The following is a 25,280-nucleotide window of genomic DNA, read 5'->3' as shown; positions in this document are numbered from 1 at the left end:
TGTTCATCAAATTTAAGTAGATAATTCATCAGTTGTTTGCATCAGAGCGACAATTTTTGAGATAGTTATTAAAACTGTTTAAAGGTTGTTTAACGCATTTGTTTTGGTTACTCGACGTCTCCGTTCTCGTGTAGCCTACATATTGCGTTTTTTTTTTAATTTGCTTACCGGGCTAAAGGTTAGCATGTTTAAAATACATAAGTCGTTTTGTTCATCAAATTTAAGTAGATAACTCATCAGTTGTTTGCATCAGAGCGACAATTTTTGAGATAGTTATTAAAACTGTTTAAAGGTTGTCAAACGTTGTTTCTCGTTGTATATCCTTTAATTCTAGAGTTAAATTGATAAATAACGTGTACGAATTTGTTTAACGCATTTGTTTTGGTTACTCGACGTCTCTGTTCTCGTGTAGCCTACATATTGCGTTTTTTTTTTTTTAATTTGCTTACCGGGCTAAAGGTTAGCATGTTTAAAATACGTAAGTCGTTTTGTTCATCAAATTTAAGTAGATAACTCATCAGTTGTTTGCATCAGAGCGACAATTTTTGAGATAGTTATTAAAACTGTTTAAAGGTTGTCAAACGTTGTTTCTCGTTGTATATCCTTTAATTCTAGAGTTAAATTGATAAATAACGTGTACGAATTTGTTTAACGCATTTGTTTTGGTTACTCGACGTCTCCGTTCTCGTGTAGCCTACATATTGGGTTTTTTTTTAATTTGCTTACCGGGCTAAAGGTTAGCATGTTTAAAATACGTAAGTCGTTTTGTTCATCAAATTTAAGTAGATAACTCATCAGTTGTTTGCATCAGAGCGACAATTTTTGAGATAGTTATTAAAACTGTTTAAAGGTTGTCAAACGTTGTTTCTCGTTGTATATCCTTTAATTCTAGAGTTAAATTGATAAATAACGTGTACGAATTTGTCTAACGTATTTGTTTTGGTTACTCGACGTCTCCGTTCTCGTGTAGCCTACATATTGCGTTTTTTTTTTAATTTGCTTACCGGGCTAAAGGTTAGCATGTTTAAAATACGTAAGTCGTTTTGTTCATCAAATTTAAGTAGATAACTCATCAGTTGTTTGCATCAGAGCGACAATTTTTGAGATAGTTATTAAAACTGTTTAAAGGTTGTCAAACGTTGTTTCTCGTTGTATATCCTTTAATTCTAGAGTTAAATTGATAAATAACGTGTACGAATTTGTTTAACGCATTTGTTTTGGTTACTCGACGTCTCCGTTCTCGTGTAGCCTACATATTGCGTTTTTTTTTTAATTTGCTTACCGGGCTAAAGGTTAGTATGTTTAAAATACGTAAGTCGTTTTGTTCATCAAATTTAAGTAGATAACTCATCAGTTGTTTGCATCAGAGCGACAATTTTTGAGATAGTTATTAAAACTGTTTAAAGGTTGTCAAACGTTGTTTCTCGTTGTATATCCTTTAATTCTAGAGTTAAATTGATAAATAACGTGTACGAATTTGTTTAACGCATTTGTTTTGGTTACTCGACGTCTCCGTTCTCGTGTAGCCTACATATTGCGTTTTTTTTTTTAATTTGCTTACCGGGCTAAAGGTTAGCATGTTTAAAATACGTAAGTCGTTTTGTTCATCAAATTTAAGTAGATAACTCATCAGTTGTTTGCATCAGAGCGACAATTTTTGAGATAGTTATTAAAACTGTTTAAAGGTTGTCAAACGTTGTTTCTCGTTGTATATCCTTTAATTCTAGAGTTAAATTGATAAATAACGTGTACGAATTTGTTTAACGCATTTGTTTTGGTTACTCGACGTCTCCGTTCTCGTGTAGCCTACATATTGCGTTTTTTTTTTAATTTGCTTACCGGGCTAAAGGTTAGCATGCTTAAAATACGTAAGTCGTTTTGTTCATCAAATTTAAGTAGATAACTCATCAGTTGTTTGCATCAGAGCGACAATTTTTGAGATAGTTATTAAAACTGTTTAAAGGTTGTCAAACGTTGTTTCTCGTTGTATATCCTTTAATTCTAGAGTTAAATTGATAAATAACGTGTACGAATTTGTTTAACGTATTTGTTTTGGTTACTCGACGTCTCCGTTCTCGTGTAGCCTACATATTGCGTTTTTTTTTTAATTTGCTTACCGGGCTAAAGGTTAGCATGTTTAAAATACGTAAGTCGTTTTGTTCATCAAATTTAAGTAGATAACTCATCAGTTGTTTGCATCAGAGCGACAATTTTTGAGATAGTTATTAAAACTGTTTAAAGGTTGTCAAACGTTGTTTCTCGTTGTATATCCTTTAATTCTAGAGTTAAATTGATAAATAACGTGTACGAATTTGTCTAACGTATTTGTTTTGGTTACTCGACGTCTCCGTTCTCGTGTAGCCTACATATTGCGTTTTTTTTTTAATTTGCTTACCGGGCTAAAGGTTAGCATGTTTAAAATACGTAAGTCGTTTTGTTCATCAAATTTAAGTAGATAACTCATCAGTTGTTTGCATCAGAGCGACAATTTTTGAGATAGTTATTAAAACTGTTTAAAGGTTGTCAAACGTTGTTTCTCGTTGTATATCCTTTAATTCTAGAGTTAAATTGATAAATAACGTGTACGAATTTGTTTAACGCATTTGTTTTGGTTACTCGACGTCTCCGTTCTCGTGTAGCCTACATATTGCGTTTTTTTTTTAATTTGCTTACCGGGCTAAAGGTTAGCATGTTTAAAATACGTAAGTCGTTTTGTTCAACAAATTTGAGTAGATAACTCATCAGTTGTTTGTATCAGAGCGACAATTTTTGAGATAGTTATTAAAACTGTTTAAAGGTTGTCAAACGTTGTTTCTCGTTGTATATCCTTTAATTCTAGAGTTAAATTGATAAATAAAGTGTACGAATTTGTTTAACGCATTTGTTTTGGTTACTCGACGTCTCCGTTCTCGTGTAGCCTTCATATTGCGTTTTTTTTTTAATTTGCTTACCGGGCTAAAGGGGTTAGCATGTTTAAAATACGTAAGTCGTTTTGTTCATCAAATTTAAGTAGATAACTCATCAGTTGTTTGCATCAGAGCGACAATTTTTGAGATAGTTATTAAAACTGTTTAAAGGTTGTCAAACGTTGTTTCTCGTTGTATATCCTTTAATTCTAGAGTTAAATTGATAAATAACGTGTACGAATTTGTTTAACGCATTTGTTTTGGTTACTCGACGTCTCCGTTCTCGTGTAGCCTACATATTGCGTTTTTTTTTTAATTTGCTTACCGCGATAAAGGTTAGCATGTTTAAAATACGTAAGTCGTTTTGTTCAACAAATTTAAGTAGATAACTCATCCGTTGTTTGCATCAGAGCGACAATTTTTGAGATAGTTATTAAAACTGTTTAAAGGTTGTCAAACGTTGTTTCTCGTTGTATATCCTTTAATTCTAGAGTTAAATTGATAAATAACGTGTACGAATTTGTTTAACGCATTTGTTTTGGTTACTCGACGTCTCCGTTCTCGTGTAGCCTACATATTGCGTTTTTTTTTTAATTTGCTTACCGGGCTAAAGGTTAGCATGTTTAAAATACGTAAGTCGTTTTGTTCATCAAATTTAAGTAGATAACTCATCAGTTGTTTGCATCAGAGCGATAATTTTTGAGATAGTTATTAAAACTGTTTAAAGGTTGTCAAACGTTGTTTCTCGTTGTATATCCTTTAATTCTAGAGTTAAATTGATAAATAACGTGTACGAATTTGTTTAACGCATTTGTTTTGGTTACTCGACGTCTCCGTTCTCGTGTAGCCTACATATTGCGTTTTTTTTTTAATTTGCTTACCGGGCTAAAGGTTAGCATGTTTAAAATACGTAAGTCATTTTGTTCATCAAATTTAAGTAGATAACTCATCAGTTGTTTGCATCAGAGCGACAATTTTTGAGATAGTTATTAAAACTGTTTAAAGGTTGGTCAAACGTTGTTTCTCGTTGTATATCCTTTAATTCTAAAGTTAAATTGATAAATAACGTGTACGAATTTGTTTAACGCATTTGTTTTGGTTACTCGACGTCTCTGTTCTCGTGTAGCCTACATATTGCGTTTTTTTTTTTTAATTTGCTTACCGGGCTAAAGGTTAGCATGTTTAAAATACGTAAGTCGTTTTGTTCAACAAATTTGAGTAGATAACTCAGCAGTTGTTTGCATCAGAGCGATAATTTTTGAGATAGTTATTAAAACTGTTTAAAGGTTGTCAAACGTTGTTTCTCGTTGTATATCCTCTAATTCTAGAGTTAAATTGATAAATAACGTGTACGAATTTGTTTAACGTATTTGTTTTTGGTTACTCGACGTCTCCGTTCTCGTGTAGCCTACATATTGCGTTTTTTTTTTAATTTGCTTACCGGGCTAAAGGTTAGCATGTTTAAAATACGTAAGTCGTTTTGTTCATCAAATTTAAGTAGATAACTCAGCAGTTGTTTGCATCAGAGCGACAATTTTTGAGATAGTTATTAAAACTGTTTAAAGGTTGTCAAACGTTGTTTCTCGTTGTATATCCTTTAATTCTAGAGTTAAATAGATAAATAACGTGTACGAATTTGTTTAACGCATTTGTTTTGGTTACTCGACGTCTCCGTTCTCGTGTAGCCTACATATTGCGTTTTTTTTTAATTTGCTTACCGGGCTAAAGGTAAGCATGTTTAAAATACGTAAGTCGTTCTGTTCATCAAATTTAAGTAGATATCTCATCAGTTGTTTGCATCAGAGCGACAATTTTTGAGATAGTTATTAAAACTGTTTAAAGGTTGTCAAACGTTGTTTCTCGTTGTATATCCTTTAATTCTAGAGTTAAATTGATAAATAACGTGTACGAATTTGTTTAACGCATTTGTTTTGGTTACTCGACGTCTCCGTTCTCGTGTAGCCTACATATTGCGTTTTTTTTTTAATTTGCTTACCGGGCTAAAGGTTAGCATGTTTAAACTACGTAAGTCGTTTTGTTCAACAAATTTAAGTAGATAACTCATCAGTTGTTTGCATCAGAGCGACAATTTTTGAGATAGTTTTTAAAACTGTTTAAAGGTTGTCAAACGTTGTTTCTCGTTGTATATCCTTTAATTCTAGAGTTAAATTGATAAATAACGTATACGAATTTGTTTAACGCATTTGTTTTGTTTACTCGACGTCTCCGTTCTCGTGTAGCCTACATATTGCGTTTTTTTTTTAATTTGCTTACCGGGCTAAAGGTTAGCATGTTTAAAATACGTAAGTCGTTTTGTTCAACAAATCTGAGTAGATAACTCATCAGTTGTTTGCATCAGAGCGACAATTTTTGAGATAGTTATTAAAACTGTTTAAAGGTTGTCAAACGTTGTTTCTCGTTGTATATCCTTTAATTCTAGAGTTAAATTGATAAATAACGTGTACGAATTTGTTTAACGCATTTGTTTTGGTTACTCGACGTCTCCGTACTCGTGTAGCCTACATATTGCGTTTTTTTTTTTTTATTTGCTTACCGGGCTAAAGGTTAGCATGTTTAAAATACGTAAGTCGTTTTGTTCATCAAATTTAAGTAGATAACTCATCAGTTGTTTGCATCAGAGCGACAGTTTTTGAGATAGTTATTAAAACTGTTTAAAGGTTGTCAAACGTTGTTTCTCGTTGTATATCCTTTAATTCTAGAGTTAAATTGATAAATAACGTGTACGAATTTGTTTAAAGCATTTGTTTTGGTTACTCGACGTCTCCGTTCTCGTGTAGCCTACATATTGCGTTTTTTTTTTAATTTGCTTACCGGGCTAAAGGTTAGCATGTTTAAAATACGTAAGTCGTTTTGTTCATCAAATTTAAGTAGATAACTCATCAGTTGTTTGCATCAGAGCGATAATTTTTGAGATAGTTATTAAAACTGTTTAAAGGTTGTCAAACGTTGTTTCTCGTTGTATATCCTTTAATTCTAGAGTTAAATTGATAAATAACGTGTACGAATTTGTTTAACGCATTTGTTTTGGTTACTCGACGTCTCCGTTCTCGTGTAGCCTACATATTGCGTTTTTTTTTTAATTTGCTTACCGGGCTAAAGGTTAGCATGCTTAAAATACGTAAGTCGTTTTGTTCATCAAATTTAAGTAGATAACTCATCAGTTGTTTGCATCAGAGCGATAATTTTTGAGATAGTTATTAAAACTGTTTAAAGGTTGTCAAAAGTTGTTTCTCGTTGTATATCCTTTAATTCTAGAGTTAAATTGATAAATAACGTGTACGAATTTGTTTAACGCATTTGTTTTGGTTACTCGACGTCTCCGTTCTCGTGTAGCCTACATATTGCGTTTTTTTTTTTAATTTGCTTACCGGGCTAAAGGTTAGCATGCTTAAAATACGTAATTCGTTTTGTTCAACAAATTTAAGTAGATAACTCATCAGTTGTTTGCATCAGAGCGACAATTTTTGAGATAGTTATTAAAACTGTTTAAAGGTTGTCAAACGTTGTTTCTCGTTGTATATCCTTTAATTCTAGAGTTAAATTGATAAATAACGTGTACGAATTTGTTGAACGCATTTGTTTTGGTTACTCGACGTCTCCGTTCTCGTGTAGCCTACATATTGCGTTTTTTTTTTAATTTGCTTACCGGGCTAAAGGTTAGCATGTTTAAAATACGTAAGTCGTTTTGTTCAACAAATTTGAGTAGATAACTCAGCAGTTGTTTGCATCAGAGCGACAATTTTTGAGATAGTTATTAAAACTGTTTAAAGGTTGTCAAACGTTGTTTCTCGTTGTATATCCTTTAATTCTAGAGTTAAATTGATAAATAACGTGTACGAATTTGTTTAACGCATTTGTTTTGGTTACTCGACGTCTCCGTTCTCGTGTAGCCTACATATTGCGTTTTTTTTTAATTTGCTTACCGGGCTAAAGGTTAGCATGTTTAAAATACGTAAGTCGTTTTGTTCAACAAATTTGAGTAGATAACTCATCAGTTGTTTGCATCAGAGCGACAATTTTTGAGATAGTTATTAAAACTGTTTAAAGGTTGTGAAACGTTGTTTCTCTAAAGGTTAGCATGTTTAAAATACGTAAGTCGTTTTGTTCAACAAATTTGAGTAGATAACTCAGCAGTTGTTTGCATCAGAGCGACAATTTTTGAGATAGTTATTAAAACTTTTTAAAGGTTGTCAAACGTTGTTTCTCGTTGTATATCCTTTAATTCTAGAGTTAAATTGATAAATAACGTGTACGAATTTGTTTAACGCATTTGTTTTGGTTACTCGACGTCTCCGTTCTCGTGTAGCCTACATATTGCGTTTTTTTTTTTTTAATTTGCTTACCGGGCTAAAGGTTAGCATGCTTAAAATACGTAAGTCGTTTTGTTCAACAAATTTAAGTAGATAACTCATCAGTTGTTTGCATCAGAGCGACAATTTTTGAGATAGTTATTAAAACTGTTTAAAGCTTGTGAAACGTTGTTTCTCTAAAGGTTAGCATGTTTAAAATACGTAAGTCGTTTTGTTCAACAAATTTGAGTAGATAACTCAGCAGTTGTTTGCATCAGAGCGACAATTTTGGAGATAGTTATTAAAACTTTTTAAAGGTTGTCAAACGTTGTTTCTCGTTGTATATCCTTTAATTCTAGAGTTAAATTGATAAATAACGTGTACGAATTTGTTTAACGCATTTGTTTTGGTTACTCGACGTCTCCGTTCTCGTGTAGCCTACATATTGCGTTTTTTTTTTAATTTGCTTACCGGGCTAAAGGTTAGCATGTTTAAAATACGTAAGTCGTTTTGTTCAACAAATTTGAGTAGATAACTCAGCAGTTGTTTGCATCAGAGCGACAATTTTTGAGATAGTTATTAAAACTGTTTAAAGGTTGTCAAACGTTGTTTCTCGTTGTATATCCTTTAATTCTAGAGTTAAATTGATAAATAACGTGTACGAATTTGTTTAACGCATTTGCTTTGGTTACTCGATGTCTCCCTTCTCGTGTAGCCTACATATTGCGTTTTTTTTTAATTTGCTTACCGGGCTAAAGGTTAGCATGTTTAAAATATGTAAGTCGTTTTGTCAACAAATTTAAGTAGATAACTCATCAGTTGTTTGCATCAGAGCGACAATTTTTGAGATAGTTATTAAAACTGTTTAAAGGTTGTCAAACGTTGTTTCTCGTTGTATATCCTTTAATTCTAGAGTTAAATTGATAAATAACGTGTACGAATTTGTTTAACGCATTTGTTTTGGTTACTCGACGTCTCCGTTCTCGTGTAGCCTACATATTGCGTTTTTTTTTTTTAATTTGCTTACCGGGCTAAAGGTTAGCATGTTTAAAATACGTAAGTCGTTTTGTTCAACAAATTTAAGTAGATAACTCATCAGTTGTTTGCATCAGAGCGACAATTTTTGAGATAGTTATTAAAACTGTTTAAAGGTTGTGAAACGTTGTTTCTCGTTGTATATCCTTTAATTCTAGAGTTAAATTGATAAATAACGTGTACGAATTTGTTTAACGCATTTGTTTTGGTTACTCGACGTCTCCGTTCTCGTGTAGCCTACATATTGCGTTTTTTTTTTAATTTGCTTACCGGGCTAAAGGTTAGCATGTTTAAAATACGTAAGTCGTTTTGTTCATCAAATTTGTATTTGTATTTGTATTTGTATTTATTAGGCAATTCATCCCAGCACAACAATTTGACAAAAATTATTTTACAGTGCTAGTCGGTAAAAGGCATAAAATAGGAACAATCTAATCTTGAAACTTAAAGCTAATGACTATGGCTAAGAAAAGGTTACAACAAATAATATATATATAAATTTAAGTAGATAAGTCATCAGTTGTTTGCATCAGAGCGACAATTTTTGAGATAGTTATTAAAACTGTTTAAAGGTTGTCAAACTTTGTTTCTCGTTGTATATCCTTTAATTCTAGAGTTAAATTGATAAATAACGTGTACGAATTTGTTTAACGCATTTGTTTTGGTTACTCGACGTCTCCGTTCTCGTGTAGCCTACATATTGCGTTTTTTTTTAATTTGCTTACCGGGCTAAAGGTTAGCATGTTTAAAATACGTAAGTCGTTTTATTCAACAAATTTGAGTAGATAACTCATCAGTTGTTTGCATCAGAGCGACAATTTTTGAGATAGTTATTAAAACTGTTTAAAGGTTGTCAAACGTTGTTTCTCGTTGTATATCCTTTAATTCTAGAGTTAAATTGATAAATAACGTGTACGAATATGTTTAACGCATTTGTTTTGGTTACTCGACGTCTCCGTTCTCGTGTAGCCTACATATTGCGTTTTTTTTTTAATTTGCTTACCGGGCTAAAGGTTAGCATGTTTAAAATACGTAAGTCGTTTTGTTCATCAAATTTGTATTTGTATTTGTATTTGTATTTATTAGGCAATTCATCCCAGCACAACAATTTGACAAAAATTATTTTACAGTGCTAGTCGGTAAAAGGCATAAAATAGGAACAATCCAATCTTGAAACTTAAAGCTAATGACTATGGCTAAGAAAAGGTTACAACAAATAATATATATATAAATTTAAGTAGATAAGTCATCAGTTGTTTGCATCAGAGCGACAATTTTTGAGATAGTTATTAAAACTGTTTAAAGGTTGTCAAACTTTGTTTCTCGTTGTATATCCTTTAATTCTAGAGTTAAATTGATAAATAACGTGTACGAATTTGTTTAACGCATTTGTTTTGGTTACTCGACGTCTCCGTTCTCGTGTAGCCTACATATTGCGTTTTTTTTTTAATTTGCTTACCGGGCTAAAGGTTAGCATGCTTAAAATACGTAACTCGTTTTGTTCAACAAATTTAAGTAGATAACTCATCAGTTGTTTGCATCAGAGCGACAATTTTTGAGATAGTTATTAAAACTGTTTAAAGGTTGTCAAACGTTGTTTCTCGTTGTATATCCTTTAATTCTAGAGTTAAATTGATAAATAACGTGTACGAATTTGTTTAACGCATTTGTTTTGGTTACTCGACGTCTCCGTTCTCGTGTAGCCTACATATTGCGTTTTTTTTTAATTTGCTTACCGGGCTAAAGGTTAGCATGCTTAAAATACGTAAGTCGTTTTGTTCATCAAACTTAAGTAGATAACTCATCAGTTGTTTGCATCAGAGCGATAATTTTTGAGATAGTTACTAAAACTGTTTAAAGGTTGTCAAACGTTGTTTCTCGTTGTATATCCTTTAATTCTAGAGTTAAATTGATAAATAACGTGTACGAATTTGTTTAACGCATTTGTTTTGGTTACTCGACGTCTCCGTTCTCGTGTAGCCTACATATTGCGTTTTTTTTTAATTTGCTTACCGGGCTAAAGGTTAGCATGTTTAAAATACGTAAGTCGTTTTGTTCATCAAATTTAAGTAGATAACTCATCAGTTGTTTGCATCAGAGCGACAATTTTTGAGATAGTTATTAAAACTGTTTAAAGGTTGTCAAACGTTGTTTCTCGTTGTATATCCTTTAATTCTAGAGTTAAATTGATAAATAACGTGTACGAATTTGTTTAACGCATTTGTTTTGGTTACTCGACGTCTCCGTTCTCGTGTAGCCTACATATTGCGTTTTTTTTTAATTTGCTTACCGGGCTAAAGGTTAGCATGTTTAAAATACGTAAGTCGTTTTGTTCAACAAATTTGAGTAGATAACTCAGCAGTTGTTTGCATCAGAGCGACAATTTTTGAAATAGTTATTAAAACTGTTTAAAGGTTGTCAAACGTTGTTTCTCGTTGTATATCCTTTAATTCTAGAGTTAAATTGATAAATAACGTGTACGAATTTGTTTAACGCATTTGTTTTGGTTACTCGACGTCTCCGTTCTCGTGTAGCCTACATATTGCGTTTTTTTTAATTTGCTTACCGGGCTAAAGGTTAGCATGTTTAAAATACGTAAGTCGTTTTGTTCATCAAATTTAAGTAGATAACTCATCAGTTGTTTGCATCAGAGCGACAATTTTTGAGATAGTTATTAAAACTGTTTAAAGGTTGTCAAACGTTGTTTCTCGTTGTATATCCTTTAATTCTAGAGTTAAATTGATAAATAACGTGTACGAATTTGTTTAACGCATTTGTTTTGGTTACTCGACGTCTCCGTTCTCGTGTAGCCTACATATTGCGTTTTTTTTTTAATTTGCTTACCGGGCTAAAGGTTAGCATGTTTAAAATACGTAAGTCGTTTTGTTCAACAAATTTAAGTAGATAACTCATCAGTTGCTTGCATCAGAGCGATAATTTTTGAGATAGTTATTCAAACTGTTTAAAGGTTGTCAAACGTTGTTTCTCGTTGTATATCCTTTAATTCTAGAGTTAAATTGATAAATAACGTGTACGAATTTGGTTAACGCATTTGTTTTGGTTACTCGACGTCTCCGTTCTCGTGTAGCCTACATATTGCGTTTTTTTTTTTAATTTGCTTACCGGGCTAAAGGTTAGCATGTTTAAAATACGTAAGTCGTTTTGTTCATCAAATTTAAGTAGATAACTCATCAGTTGTTTGCATCAGAGCGACAATTTTTGAGATAGTTATTAAAACTGTTTAAAGGTTGTCAAACGTTGTTTCTCGTTGTATATCCTTTAATTCTAGAGTTAAATTGATAAATAACGTGTACGAATTTGTTTAACGCATTTGTTTTGGTTACTCGACGTCTCCGTTCTCGTGTAGCCTACATATTGCGTTTTTTTTTAATTTGCTTACCGGACTAAAGGTTAGCATGTTTAAAATACGTAAGTCGTTTTGTTCATCAAATTTAAGTAGATAACTCATCAGTTGTTTGCATCAGAGCGACAATTTTTGAGATAGTTATTAAAACTGTTTAAAGGTTGTCAAACGTTGTTTCTCGTTGTATATCCTTTAATTCTAGAGTTAAATTGATAAATAACGTGTACGAATTTGTTTAACGCATTTGTTTTGGTTACTCGACGTCTCCGTTCTCGTGTAGCCTACATATTGCGTTTTTTTTTAATTTGCTTACCGGGCTAAAGGTTAGCATGTTTAAAATACGTAAGTCGTTTTGTTCATCAAATTTAAATAGATAACTCATCAGTTGTTTGCATCAGAGCGACAATTTTTGAGATAGTTATTAAAACTGTTTAAAGGTTGTCAAACGTTGTTTCTCGTTGTATATCCTTTAATTCTAGAGTTAAATTGATAAATAACGTGTACGAATTTGTTTAACGCATTTGTTTTGGTTACTCGACGTCTCCGTTCTCATGTAGCCTACATATTGCGTTTTTTTTTTTAATTTGCTTACCGGGCTAAAGGTTAGCATGTTTAAAATACGTAAGTCGTTTTGTTAATCAAATTTAAGTAGATAACTCATCAGTTGTTTGCATCAGAGCGACAATTTTTGAGATAGTTATTAAAACTGTTTAAAGGTTGTCAAACGTTGTTTCTCGTTGTATATCCTTTAATTCTAGAGTTAAATTGATAAATGACGTGTACGAATTTGTTTAACGCATTTGTTTTGGTTACTCGACGTCTCCGTTCTCGTGTAGCCTACATATTGGGTTTTTTTTAATTTGCTTACCGGGCTAAAGGTTAGCATGTTTAAAATACGTAAGTCGTTTTGTTCATCAAATTTAAGTAGATAACTCATCAGTTGTTTGCATCAGAGCGACAATTTTTGAGATAGTTATTAAAACTGTTTAAAGGTTGTCAAACGTTGTTTCTCGTTGTATATCCTTTAATTCTAGAGTTAAATTGATAAATAACGTGTACGAATTTGTTTAACGCATTTGTTTTGGTTACTCGACGTCTCCGTTCTCGTGTAGCCTACATATTGCGTTTTTTTTTTAATTTGCTTACCGGGCTAAAGGTTAGCATGTTTAAAATACGTAAGTCGTTTTGTTCATCAAATTTAAGTAGATAACTCATCAGTTGTTTGCATCAGAGCGATAATTTTTGAGATAGTTATTAAAACTGTTTAAAGGTTGTCAAACGTTGTTTCTCGTTGTATATCCTTTAATTCTAGAGTTAAATTGATAAATAACGTGTACGAATTTGTTTAACGCATTTGTTTTGGTTACTCTATGTCTCCGTTCTCGTGTAGCCTACATATTGCGTTTTTTTTTTAATTTGCTTACCGGGCTAAAGGTTAGCATGCTTAAAATACGTAAGTCGTTTTGTTCAACAAATTTAAGTATATAACTCATCAGTTGTTTGCATCAGAGCGACAATTTTTGAGATAGTTATTAAAACTGTTTAAAGGTTGTCAAACGTTGTTTCTCGTTGTATATCCTTTAATTCTAGAGTTAAATTGATAAATAACGTGTACGAATTTGTTTAACGCATTTGTTTTTGTTACTCGACGTCTCCGTTCTCGTGTAGCCTACATATTGCGTTTTTTTTTTAATTTGCTTACCGGGCTAAAGGTTAGCATGTTTAAAATACGTAAGTCGTTTTGTTCAACAAATTTGAGTAGATAACTCAGCAGTTGTTTGCATCAGAGCGACAATTTTTGAGATAGTTATTAAAACTGTTTAAAGGTTGTCAAACGTTGTTTCTCGTTGTATATCCTTTAATTCTAGAGTTAAATTGATAAATAACGTGTACGAATTTGTTTAACGCATTTGTTTTTGTTACTCGACGTCTCCGTTCTCGTGTAGCCTACATATTGCGTTTTTTTTTTAATTTGCTTACCGGGCTAAAGGTTAGCATGCTTAAAATACGTAAGTCGTTTTGTTCAACAAATTTAAGTAGATAACTCATCAGTTGTTTGCATCAGAGCGACAATTTTTGAGATAGTTATTAAAACTGTTTAAAGGTTGTCAAACGTTGTTTCTCGTTGTATATACTTTAATTCTAGAGTTAAATTGATAAATAACGTGTACGAATTTGTTTAACGCATTTGTTTTGGTTACTCGACGTCTCCGTTCTCGTGTAGCCTACATATTGCGTTTTTTTTTTTAATTTGCTTACCGGGCTAAAGGTTAGTATGTTTAAAATACGTAAGTCGTTTTGTTCATCAAATTTAAGTAGATAACTCATCAGTTGTTTGCATCAGAGCGATAATTTTTGAGATAGTTATTAAAACTGTTTAAAGGTTGTCAAACGTTGTTTCTCGTTGTATATCCTTTAATTCTAGAGTTAAATTGATAAATAACGTGTACGAATTTGTTTAACGCATTTGTTTTGGTTACTCGACGTCTCCGTTCTCGTGTAGCCTACATATTGCGTTTTTTTTTTATTTGCTTACCGGGCTAAAGGTTAGCATGTTTAAAATACGTAAGTCGTTTTGTTCATCAAATTTAAGTAGATAACTCATCAGTTGTTTGCATCAGAGCGACAATTTTTGAGATAGTTATTAAAACTGTTTAAAGATTGTCAAACGTTGTTTCTCGTTGTATATCCTTTAATTCTAGAGTTAAATTGATAAATAACGTGTACGAATTTGTTTAACGCATTTGTTTTGGTTACTCGACGTCTCTGTTCTCGTGTAGCCTACATATTGCGTTTTTTTTTTAATTTGCTTACCGGGCTAAAGGTTAGCATGCTTAAAATACGTAAGTCGTTTTGTTCATCAAATTTAAGTAGATAACTCATCAGTTGTTTGCATCAGAGCGATAATTTTTGAGATAGTTATTAAAACTGTTTAAAGGTTGTCAAACGTTGTTTCTCGTTGTATATCCTTTAATTCTAGAGTTAAATTGATAAATAACGTGTACGAATTTGTTTAACGCATTTGTTTTGGTTACTCGACGTCTCCGTTCTCGTGTAGCCTACATATTGCGTTTTTTTTTTAATTTGCTTACCGGGCTAAAGGTTAGCATGTTTAAAATACGTAAGTCGTTTTGTTCATCAAATTTAAGTAGATAACTCATCAGTTTTTTGCATCAGAGCGACAATTTTTGAGATAGTTATTAAAACTGTTTAAAGGTTGTCAAACGTTGTTTCTCGTTGTATATCCTTTAATTCTAGAGTTAAATTGATAAATAACGTGTACGAATTTGTTTAACGCATTTGTTTTGGTTACTCGACGTCTCCGTTCTCGTGTAGCCTACATATTGCGTTTTTTTTTAATTTGCTTACCGGGCTAAAGGTTAGCATGTTTAAAATACGTAAGTCGTTTTGTTCAACAAATTTGAGTAGATAACTCATCAGTTGTTTGCATCAGAGCGACAATTTTTGAGATAGTTATTAAAACTGTTTAAAGGTTGTCAAACGTTGTTTCTCGTTGTATATCCTTTAATTCTAGAGTTAAATTGATAAATAACGTGTACGAATTTGTTTAACGCATTTGTTTTGGTTACTCGACGTCTCCGTTCTCGTGTAGCCTACATATTGCGTTTTTTTTTTTTAATTTGCTTACCGGGCTAAAGGTTAGCATGCTTAAAATACGTAAGTCGTTTTGTTCATCAAATTTAAGTAGATAACTCATCAGTTGTTTGCATCAGAGCGATAATTTTTGAGATAGTTATTAAAACTGTTTAAAAGTTGTCAAACGTTGTTTCTCGTTGTATATCCTTTAATTCTAGAGTTAAATTGATAAATAACGTGTACGAATTTGTTTAACGCATTTGTTTTGGTTACTCGACGTCTCCGTTCTCGTGTAGCCTACATATTGCGTTTTTTTTTAAATTTGCTTACCGGGCTAAAGGTTAGCATGCTTAAAATACGTAAGTCGTTTTGTTCAACAAATTTAAGTAGATAACTCATCAGTTGTTTGCATCAGGGCGATAATTTTTGAGATAGTTATTAAAACTGTTTAAAGGTTGTCAAACGTTGTTTCTCGTTGTATATGCTTTAATTCTAGAGTTAAATTGATAAATAACGTGTACGAATTTGTTTAACGCATTTGTTTTGGTTACTCGACGTCTCCGTTCTCGTGTAGCCTACATATTGCGTTTTTTTTTAATTTGCTTACCGGGCTAAAGGTTAGCATGCTTAAAATACGTAAGTCGTTTTGTTCAACAAATTTAAGTAGATAACTCATCAGTTGTTTGCATCAGAGCGATAATTTTTGAGATAGTTATTAAAACTGTTTAAAGGTTGTCAAACGTTGTTTCTCGTTGTATATCCTTTAATTCTAGAGTTAAATTGATAAATAACGTGTACGAATTTGTTTAACGTATTTGTTTTGGTTACTCGACGTCTCCGTTCTCGTGTAGCCTACATATTGCGTTTTTTTTTAAATTTGCTTACCGGGCTAAAGGTTAGCATGCTTATAATACGTAAGTCGTTTTGTTCAACAAATTTAAGTAGATAACTCTTCAGTTGTTTGCATCAGAGCGATAATTTTTGAGATAGTTATTAAAACTGTTTAAAGGTTGTCAAACGTTGTTTATCGTTGTATATCCTTTAATTCTAGAGTTAAATTGATAAATAACGTGTACGAATTTGTTTAACGCATTTGTTTTGGTTACTCGACGTCTCCGTTCTCGTGTAGCCTACATATTGCGTTTTTTTTTTAATTTGCTTACCGGGCTAAAGGTTAGCATGTTTAAAATACGTAAGTCGTTTTGTTCATCAAATTTAAGTAGATAACTCATCAGATGTTTGCATCAGAGCGACAATTTTTGAGATAGTTATTAAAACTGTTTAAAGGTTGTCAAACGTTGTTCCTCGTTGTATATCCTTTAATTCTAGAGTTAAATTGATAAATAACGTGTACGAATTTGTTTAACGCATTTGTTTTGGTTACTCGACGTCTCCGTTCTCGTGTAGCCTACATATTGCGTTTTTTTTTAATTTGCTTACCGGGCTAAAGGTTAGCATGTTTAAAATACGTAAGTCGTTTTGTTCAACAAATTTGAGTAGATAACTCATCAGTTGTTTGCATCAGAGCGACAATTTTTGAGATAGTTATTAAAACTGTTTAAAGGTTGTCAAACGTTGTTTCTCGTTGTATATCCTTTAATTCTAGAGTTAAATTGATAAATAACGTGTACGAATTTGTTTAACGCATTTGTTTTGGTTACTCGACGTCTCCGTTCTCGTGTAGCCTACATATTGCGTTTTTTTTTAATTTGCTTACCGGGCTAAAGGTAAGCATGTTTAAAATACGTAAGTCGTTTTGTTCATCAAATTTAAGTAGATAACTCATCAGTTGTTTGCATCAGAGCGACAATTTTTGAGATAGTTATTAAAACTGTTTAAAGATTGTCAAACGTTGTTTCTCGTTGTATATCCTTTAATTCTAGAGTTAAATTGATAAATAACGTGTACGAATTTGTTTAACGCATTTGTTTTGGTTACTCGACGTCTCTGTTCTCGTGTAGCCTACATATTGCGTTTTTTTTTTAATTTGCTTACCGGGCTAAAGGTTAGCATGCTTAAAATACGTAAGTCGTTTTGTTCATCAAATTTAAGTAGATAACTCATCAGTTGTTTGCATCAGAGCGATAATTTTTGAGATAGTTATTAAAACTGTTTAAAGGTTGTCAAACGTTGTTTCTCGTTGTATATCCTTTAATTCTAGAGTTAAATTGATAAATAACGTGTACGAATTTGTTTAACGCATTTGTTTTGGTTACTCGACGTCTCCGTTCTCGTGTAGCCTACATATTGCGTTTTTTTTTTAATTTGATTACCGGCTAAAGGTTAGCATGTTTAAAATACGTAAGTCGTTTTGTTCATCAAATTTAAGTAGATAACTCATCAGTTGTTTGCATCAGAGCGACAATTTTTGAGATAGTTATTAAAACTGTTTAAAGATTATCAAACGTTGTTTCTCGTTGTATATCCTTTAATTCAAGAGTTAAATTGATAAATAACGTGTACGAATTTGTTTAACGCATTTGTTTTGGTTACTCGACGTCTCTGTTCTCGTGTAGCCTACATATTGCGTTTTTTTTTTTAATTTGCTTACCGGGCTAAAGGTTAGCATGCTTAAAATACGTAAGTCGTTTTGTTCATCAAATTTAAGTAGATAACTCATCAGTTGTTTGCATCAGAGCGATAATTTTTGAGATAGTTATTAAAACTGTTTAAAGGTTGTCAAACGTTGTTTCTCGTTGTATATCCTTTAATTCTAGAGTTAAATTGATAAATAACGTGTACGAATTTGTTTAACGCATTTGTTTTGGTTACTCGACGTCTCCGTTCTCGTGTAGCCTACATATAGCGTTTTTTTTTTTAATTTGCTTACCGGGCTAAAGGTTAGCATGCTTAAAATACGTAAGTCGTTTTGTTCATCAAATTTAAGTAGATAACTCATCAGTTGTTTGCATCAGAGCGACAATTTTTGAGATAGTTATTAAAACTGTTTAAAGGTTGTCAAACGTTGTTTCTCGTTGTATATCCTTTAATTCTAGAGTTAAATTGATAAATAACGTGTACGAATTTGTTTAACGCATTTGTTTTGGTTACTCGACGTCTCCGTTCTCGTGTAGCTTACATATTGCGTTTTTTTTTAATTTGCTTACCGGGCTAAAGGTTAGCATGTTTAAAATACGTAAGTCGTTTTGTTCAACAAATTTGAGTAGATAACTCATCAGTTGTTTGCATCAGAGCGACAATTTTTGAGATAGTTATTAAAACTGTTTAAAGGTTGTCAAACGTTGTTTCTCGTTGTATATCCTTTAATTCTAGAGTTAAATTGATAAATAACGTGTACGAATTTGTTTAACGCATTTCTTTTGGTTACTCGACGTCTCCGTTCTCGTGTAGCCTACATATTGCGTTTTTTTTTTTAATTTGCTTACCGGGCTAAAGGTTAGCATGCTTAAAATACGTAAGTCGTTTTGTTCATCAAATTTAAGTAGATAACTCATCAGTTGTTTGCATCAGAGCGATAATTTTTGAGATAGTTATTAAAACTGTTTAAAAGTTGTCAAACGTTGTTTCTCGTTGTATATCCTTTAATTCTAGAGTTAAATTGATAACTAACGTGTACGAATTTGTTTAACGCATTTGTTTTGGTTACTCGACGTCTCCGTTCTCGTGTAGCCTACATATTGCGTTTTTTTTTAAATTTGCTTACCGGGCTAAAGGTTAGCATGTTTAAAATACGTAAGTCGTTTTGTTCAACAAATTTAAGTAGATAACTCATCAGTTGTTTGCATCAGAGCGATAATTTTTGAGATAGTTATTAAAACTGTTTAAAGGTTGTCAAACGTTGTTTCTCGTTGTATATGCTTTAATTCTAGAGTTAAATTGATAAATAACGTGTACGAATTTGTTTAACGCATTTGTTTTGGTTACTCGACGTCTCCGTTCTCGTGTAGCCTACATATTGCGTTTTTTTTTTAATTTGCTTACCGGGCTAAAGGTTAGCATGCTTAAAATACGTAAGTCGTTTTGTTCAACAAATTTAAGTAGATAACTCATCAGTTGTTTGCATTAGAGCGATAATTTTTGAGATAGTTATTAAAACTGTTTAAAGGTTGTCAAACGTTGTTTCTCGTTGTATATCCTTTAATTCTAGAGTTAAATTGATAAATAACGTGTACGAATTTGTTTAACGTATTTGTTTTGGTTACTCGACGTCTCCGTTCTCGTGTAGCCTACATATTGCGTTTTTTTTTTAATTTGCTTACCGGGCTAAAGGTTAGCATGCTTAAAATACGTAAGTCGTTTTGTTCAACAAATTTAAGTAGATAACTCTTCAGTTGTTTGCATCAGAGCGATAATTTTTGAGATAGTTATTAAAACTGTTTAAAGGTTGTCAAACGTTGTTTATCGTTGTATATCCTTTAATTCTAGAGTTAAATTGATAAATAACGTGTACGAATTTGTTTAACGCATTTGTTTTGGTTACTCGACGTCTCCGTTCTCGTGTAGCCTACATATTGCGTTTTTTTTTTAATTTGCTTACCGGGCTAAAGGTTAGCATGTTTAAAATACGTAAGTCGTTTTGTTCATCAAATTTAAGTAGATAACTCATCAGATGTTTGCATCAGAGCGACAATTTTTGAGATAGTTATTAAAACTGTTTAAAGGTTGTCAAACGTTGTTTCTCGTTGTATATCCTTTAATTCTAGAGTTAAATTGATAAATAACGTGTACGAATTTGTTTAACGCATTTGTTTTGGTTACTCGACGTCTCCGTTCTCGTGTAGCCTACATATTGCGTTTTTTTTTTAATTTGCTTACCGGGCTAAAGGTTAGCATGTTTAAAATACGTAAGTCGTTTTGTTCAACAAATTTGAGTAGATAACTCATCAGTTGTTTGCATCAGAGCGACAATTTTTGAGATAGTTATTAAAACTGTTTAAAGGTTGTCAAACGTTGTTTCTCGTTGTATATCCTTTAATTCTAGAGTTAAATTGATAAATAACGTGTACGAATTTGTTTAACGCATTTGTTTTGGTTACTCGACGTCTCCGTTCTCGTGTAGCCTACATATTGCGTTTTTTTTTAATTTGCTTACCGGGCTAAAGGTTAGCATGTTTAAAATACGTAAGTCGTTTTGTTCATCAAATTTAAGTAGATAACTCATCAGTTGTTTGCATCAGAGCGACAATTTTTGAGATAGTTATTAAAACTGTTTAAAGGTTGTCAAACGTTGTTTCTCGTTGTATATCCTTTAATTCTAGAGTTAAATTGATAAATAACGTGTACGAATTTGTTTAACGCATTTGTTTTGGTTACTCGACGTCTCCGTTCTCGTGTAGCCTACATATTGCGTTTTTTTTTTAATTTGCTTACCGGGCTAAAGGTTAGCATGCTTAAAATACGTAAGTCGTTTTGTTCATCAAATTTAAGTAGATAACTCATCAGTTGTCTGCATCAGAGCGATAATTTTTGAGATAGTTATTAAAACTGTTTAAAAGTTGTCAAACGTTGTTTCTCGTTGTATATCCTTTAATTCTAGAGTTAAATTGATAAATAACGTGTACGAATTTGTTTAACACATTTGTTTTGGTTACTCGACGTCTCCGTTCTCGTGTAGCCTACATATTGCGTTTTTTTTTAAATTTGCTTACCGGGCTAAAGGTTAGCATGCTTAAAATACGTAAGTCGTTTTGTTCAACAAATTTAAGTAGATAACTCATCAGTTGTTTGCATCAGAGCGATAATTTTTGAGATAGTTATTAAAACTGTTTAAAGGTTGCCAAACGTTGTTTCTCGTTGTATATGCTTTAATTCTAGAGTTAAATTGATAAATAACGTGTACGAATTTGTTTAACGCATTTGTTTTGGTTACTCGACGTCTCCGTTCTCGTGTAGCCTACATATTGCGTTTTTTTTTAATTTGCTTACCGGGCTAAAGGTTAGCATGTTTAAAATACGTAAGTCGTTTTGTTCATCAAATTTAAGTAGATAACTCATCAGTTGTTTGCATCAGAGCGACAATTTTTGAGATAGTTATTAAAACTGTTTAAAGGTTGTCAAACGTTGTTTCTCGTTGTATATCCTTTAATTCTAGAGTTAAATTGATAAATAACGTGTACGAATTTGTTTAACGCATTTGTTTTGGTTACTCGACGTCTCCGTTCTCGTGTAGCCTACATATTGCTTTTTTTTTTTAATTTGCTTACCGGGCTAAAGGTTAGCATGTTTAAAATACGTAAGTCGTTTTGTTCAACAAATTTGAGTAGATAACTCATCAGTTGTTTGCATCAGAGCGACAATTTTTGAGATAGTTATTAAAACTGTTTAAAGGTTGTCAAACGTTGTTTCTCGTTGTATATCCTTTAATTCTAGAGTTAAATTGATAAATAACGTGTACGAATTTGTTTAACGCATTTGTTTTGGTTACTCGACGTCTCCGTTCTCGTGTAGCCTACATATTGCGTTTTTTTTTTAATTTGCTTACCGGGCTAAAGGTTAGCATGCTTAAAATACGTAAGTCGTTTTGTTCAACAAATTTAAGTAGATAACTCATCAGTTGTTTGCATCAGAGCGACAATTTTTGAGATAGTTATTAAAACTGTTTAAAGGTTGTCAAACGTTGTTTCTCGTTTTATATCCTTTAATTCTAGAGTTAAATTGATAAATAACGTGTACGAATTTGTTTAACGCATTTGTTTTGGTTACTCGACGTCTCCGTTCTCGTGTAGCCTACATATTGCGTTTTTTTTTTTAATTTGCTTACCGGGCTAAAGGTTATCATGTTTAAAATACGTAAGTCGTTTTGTTCATCAAATTTAAGTAGATAACTCATCAGTTGTTTGCATCAGAGCGACAATTTTTGAGATAGTTATTAAAACTGTTTAAAGGTTGTCAAACGTTGTTTCTCGTTGTATATCCTTTAATTCTAGAGTTAGATTGATAAATAACGTGTACGAATTTGTTTAACGCATTTGTTTTGGTTACTCGACGTCTCCGTTCTCGTGTAGCCTACATATTGCGTTTTTTTTTTTTAATTTGCTTACCGGGCTAAAGGTTAGCATGCTTAAAATACGTAAGTCGTTTTGTTCAACAAATTTAAGTAGATAACTCATCAGTTGTTTGCATCAGAGCGACAATTTTTGAGATAGTTATTAAAACTGTTTAAAGGTTGTCAAACGTTGTTTCTCGTTGTATATCCTTTAATTCTAGAGTTAAATTGATAAATAACGTGTAAGAATTTGGGTAACGCATTTGTTTTGGTTACTCGACGTCTCCGTTCTCGTGTAGCCTACATATTGCGTTTTTTTTTTAATTTGCTTACCGGGCTAAAGGTTAGCATGTTTAAAATACGTAAGTCGTTTTGTTCAACAAATTTGAGTAGATAACTCAGCAGTTGTTTGCATCAGAGCGACAATTTTTGAGATAGTTATTAAAACTGTTTAAAGGTTGTCAAACGTTGTTTCTCGTTGTATATCCTTTAATTCTAGAGTTAAATTGATAAATAACGTGTACGAATTTGTTTAACGCATTTGTTTTGGTTACTCGACGTCTCCGTTCTCGTGTAGCCTACATATTGCGTTTTTTTTTAATTTGCTTACCGGGTTAAAGGTTAGCATGTTTAAAATACGTAAGTCGTTTTGTTCATCAAATTTAAGTAGATAACTCATCAGTTGTTTGCATCAGAGCGACAATTTTTGAGATAGTTATTAAAACTGTTTAAAGGTTGTCAAACGTTGTTTCTCGTTGTATATCCTTTAATTCTAGAGTTAAATTGATAAATAACGTGTACGAATTTGTTTAACGCATTTGTTTTGGCTTTAATTCTAGAGTTAAATTGATAAATAACGTGTACGAATTTGTTTAACGCATTTGTTTTGGTTACTCGACGTCTCCGTTCTCGTGTAGCCTACATATTGCGTTTTTTTTTTTAATTTGCTTACCGGGCTAAAGGTTAGCATGTTTAAAATACGTAAGTCGTTTTGTTCATCAAATTTAAGTAGATAACTGATCAGTTGTTTGCATCAGAGCGACAATTTTTGAGATAGTTATTAAAACTGTTTAAAGGTTGTTAAACGTTGTTTCTCGTTGTATATCCTTTAATTCTAGAGTTAAATTGATAAATAACGTGTACGAATTTGTTTAACGCATTTGTTTTCGTTACTCGACGTCTCCGTTCTCGTGTAGCCTACATATTGCGTTTTTTTTTTAATTTGCTTACCGGGCTAAAGGTTAGCATGTTTAAAATACGTAAGTCGTTTTGTTCATCAAATTTAAGTAGATAACTCATCAGTTGTTTGCATCAGAGCGATAATTTTTGAGATAGTTATTAAAACTGTTTAAAGGTTGTCAAACGTTTTTTCTCGTTGTATATCCTTTAATTCTAGAGTTAAATTGATAAATGACGTGTACGAATTTGTTTAACGCATTTGTTTTGGTTACTCGACGTCTCCGTTCTCGTGTAGCCTACATATTGCGTTTTTTTTTTTTAATTTGCTTACCGGGCTAAAGGTTAGCATGTTTAAAATACGTAAGTCGTTTTGTTCAACAAATTTGAGTAGATAACTCAGCAGTTGTTTGCATCAGAGCGACAATTTTTGAGATAGTTATTAAAACTGTTTAAAGGTTGTCAAACGTTGTTTCTCGTTGTATATCCTTTAATTCTAGAGTTAAATTGATAAATAACGTGTACGAATTTGTTTAACGCATTTGTTTTGGTTACTCGACGTCTCCGTTCTCGTGTAGCCTACATATTGCGTTTTTTTTTTTAATTTGCTTACCGGGCTAAAGGTTAGCATGCTTAAAATACGTAAGTCGTTTTGTTCAACAAATTTGAGTAGATAACTCATCAGTTGTTTGCATCAGAGCGATAATTTTTGAGATAGTTATTAAAACTGTTTAAAGGTTGTCAAACGTTGTTTCTCGTTGTATATCCTTTAATTCTAGAGTTAAATTGATAAATAACGTGTACGAATTTGTTTAACGCATTTGTTTTGGTTACTCGACGTCTCCGTTCTCGTGTAGCCTACATATTGCGTTTTTTTTTTTAATTTGCTTACCGGGCTAAAGGTTAGCATGCTTAAAATACGTAAGTCGTTTTGTTCAACAAATTTAAGTAGATAACTCATCAGTTGTTTGCATCAGAGCGACAATTTTTGAGATAGTTATTAAAACTGTTTAAAGGTTGTCAAACGTTGTTTCTCGTTGTATATCCTTTAATTCTAGAGTTAAATTGATAAATAACGTGTACGAATTTGTTTAACGCATTTGTTTTGGTTACTCTACGTCTCCGTTCTCGTGTATCCTACATATTGCGTTTTTTTTTTAATTTGCTTACCGGGCTAAAGGTTAGCATGTTTAAAATACGTAAGTCGTTTTGTTCATCAAATTTAAGTAGATAACTCATCAGTTGTTTGCATCAGAGCGACAATTTTTGAGATAGTTATTAAAACTGTTTAAAGGTTGTCAAACTTTGTTTCTCGTTGTATATCCTTTAATTCTAGAGCTAAATTGATAAATAACGTGTACGAATTTGTTTAACGCATTTGTTTTGGTTACTCGACGTCTCCGTTCTCGTGTAGCCTACATATTGCGTTTTTTTTTTATTTGCTTACCGGGCTAAAGGTTAGCATGTTTAAAATACGTAAGTCGTTTTGTTCAACAAATTTAAGTAGATAACTCATCAGTTGTTTGCATCAGAGCAACAATTTTTGAGATAGTTATTAAAACTGTTTAAAGGTTGTCAAACGTTGTTTCTCGTTGTATATCCTTTAATTCTAGAGTTAAATTTATAAATAACGTGTACGAATTTGTTTAACGCATTTGTTTTGGTTACTCGACGTCTCCGTTCTCGTGTAGCCTACATATTGCGTTTTTTTTTTAATTTGCTTACCGGGCTAAAGGTTAGCATGTTTAAAATACGTAAGTCGTTTTGTTCATCAAATTTAAGTAGATAGCTCATCAGTTGTTTCCATCAGAGCGACAATTTTTGAGATAGTTATTAAAACTGTTTAAAGGTTGTCAAACGTTGTTTCTCGTTGTATATCCTTTAATTCTAGAGTTAAATTGATAAATAACGTGTACGAATTTGTTTATCGCATTTGTTTTGGTTAC

Source organism: Eurosta solidaginis, unplaced genomic scaffold, assembly GCF_040869045.1.
Source record: "Eurosta solidaginis isolate ZX-2024a unplaced genomic scaffold, ASM4086904v1 ctg00001061.1, whole genome shotgun sequence".
NCBI classification, from domain to species: Eukaryota; Metazoa; Arthropoda; class Insecta; order Diptera; family Tephritidae; genus Eurosta; species Eurosta solidaginis.
Note: the sequence above shows the minus strand (reverse complement) of the source record.